The sequence below is a fragment of the Suncus etruscus genome, chromosome 8 (genome assembly GCF_024139225.1).
Source record: "Suncus etruscus isolate mSunEtr1 chromosome 8, mSunEtr1.pri.cur, whole genome shotgun sequence".
Taxonomy (NCBI): Eukaryota; Metazoa; Chordata; class Mammalia; order Eulipotyphla; family Soricidae; genus Suncus; species Suncus etruscus.
Window position 1 is genome coordinate 21,528,557 of NC_064855.1, and position 2,293 is coordinate 21,530,849.

Genomic DNA, 2,293 nt, shown 5'->3' on the forward strand with positions numbered 1-2,293 from the left:
ATGTCTTTTTTTCTTTTTCCATATCTGTGGCATACTGCCTTGAACATCCATTTTATCATATAATTTTCATACTTTATCCTTTACTTACATGTCATTGTTTTGTGGACTTCTAAAAGTCTCAAAAATCAGGGAGAATATTTAATCATGAGAAGCAAGTGTAAAATGAGGTCCAGGTGTGCAAAAGTTGGAAGTTCTTGGCATTACAGTGTATTTTTTTTTAAAAAAAAAAGATATGGAACGCTTCACGAATTTGCGTGTCATCCTTGCGCAGGGGCCATGCTAATCTTCTCTGTATCATTCCAATTTTAGTATATGTGCTGCCAAAGCGAGCACTACAGTGTATTTTTAAGACCTCATCATCATAAGCCATAGTTAACTATTGATTAGCACCAAGAAAGTGCCCTTGGCAGCTAGGAAAAAAAAAAAACACAAGAAAGTGTGCACAGACTTGAATCAGAGTGAGAAGTTTAGGAACTCTGTATTCAATAGTTTTATTCATATCTTTATAACATTTGAAGGCAGGGGAGACAACTATATTGTACATGAAATGCCTTGCATGCAAGTGGCCCCAGTACTGACATGCCTGACTATAAGCCATCAAACCCCTAACAGGAAGGGAACTGGTACTCTAGTACAGCTGGTGTGGCCCAAATAAAAACGTTTGTGGTTAAGTTAGCACATTAGAAACCATGTTAAATATGTCTGAGGTTTGACTAATTGGTTCATTCAGTGAGTTCAGAGCTCCTGCTCTGTGCTTGGCTCTAGGCCTGATTTAAATATCAAGGAGCTTAGTCACCTGTGACTATTAAATAAGCAAATAAATCTTAGAATAAATTCATGCTGAGGAGTTGACTGTGGTTGGAATAGGATTTCTAGTATGTTCTGGGTGAGGCCTTTTCTGGATGCCCTTTTCCAACTAGCAGACTCCAGTCTGCATTACTCACATATGTGAAGGCTTCTCCCTGCCCTGCTCTGTGTAGCTCCTGATTTGAGGGACATGTTTCCACAAAGGTAGCTGAGACTGGAAATGGCAGGAACATGTCCTATCAGTGTTTCATAAGCAGAGCTGTGAAGGGCAGCCCATCACCTTTTATACTGACCCCACTGTCCCAAATCACATCTTCTAGGTGGTGGGTATACAGCTAGGTGCTGGATACTCAGTGGAGCCAGGTCATGATCATTGGTTAGGCTCCAGGTGCCCCCCCCTCCCTGCCTGCCAGTTCTTCTTCACCCTCCTTTGCTCTTCCCATACAGCTGTACTGGTCTTCTGGCTCCTTAGAAGTACAACCAATGTGGGATGGGGAACAGGTGTCAGGCTGCAGGGTTATAGATTGGAGTCTGTCATCTCACCTTGGCCATTTATTCCTGTCGGTAATCTCTCTCTCTCTCTCTCTCTCTCTCTCTCTCTCTCTCTCTTTCTCTCTCTCTCTCTCAACTGTACCCACTCAGTACCTTTAAGCTAGAGGTGGTGTCAACACTCTCCTTGAGTGAATTTTTGGGAGCTTCAGCAACCCCTGTGGATGCATTTGCCATTTCCTGTTAGCATTTCCACTGAGACCATACCTACATGCATGCTCAGTGTCTGTTTCCTCATAGGACATAGGTGAACTGGGAGGTCATGCCTGCCAGCCCCAGTAGGTCAGCCAGGGCCTGGTATAACTCACAAGTCCACCTCACAGAGTGTGGCTGCACAAATGGCCTTTACTGGTAGGAATTGCTGGGCTCCTGGACCTACTGCTTAGATCTTCCCTGGGATGTGGAAATTCCTTCGAAGCAACCTCAGCAGGAATGGACAAGAAGAGAACTTTCACTGAGCTTGATCCCTGGATAGTGATAGTTTATGATTTTGAGACCAGAAAATAAAGGAAGCGTTAACTGTGTTAAGCTATTAAAGTCTGCTCCCCACATGACCTTTCAGTATGCTTTGGCTTTGCAAACCCCGTGCCCTCCTGGCCTGCCTATTCCCAACTGAATTCATGCAGTGGGGGATAGGAAATTGGTGGGTGGCTATCTTGAATTTTCACACATTTCTCTGTTTTATTATATCTTTCATGAACCCCATTTCTACCATCATTTTCAAAGAACTTTTCTTATTACCCTTCATGAGCCCCATGTCTCCCATCACCAACAATGGACACGCTGCTTCCCTCTAATTTAGAATAACTAAGCATGATGTTTGATACCTTGAGTCATAGTACCCTTATAGTTTCACCTTCTCTGCATAAATTGCTTTGGATTGAGATTACCCACCACCACCAATTCCATCATTTGGCTGTTGAGCTCCTGACTCCCA

General features: G+C 43.4%; 1 non-coding gene across 1 annotated transcript; it reads right to left on the minus strand.

Annotated features, from left to right (window-relative positions):
• Positions 1 to 226: 226 nt before the first annotated feature.
• Positions 227 to 333, minus strand: LOC126016886 (U6 spliceosomal RNA). The gene has a single exon (XR_007498571.1). It is a non-coding gene; the product is annotated as a U6 spliceosomal RNA (small nuclear RNA).
• Between the last annotated feature and the right edge of the window lie 1,960 nt (positions 334 to 2,293).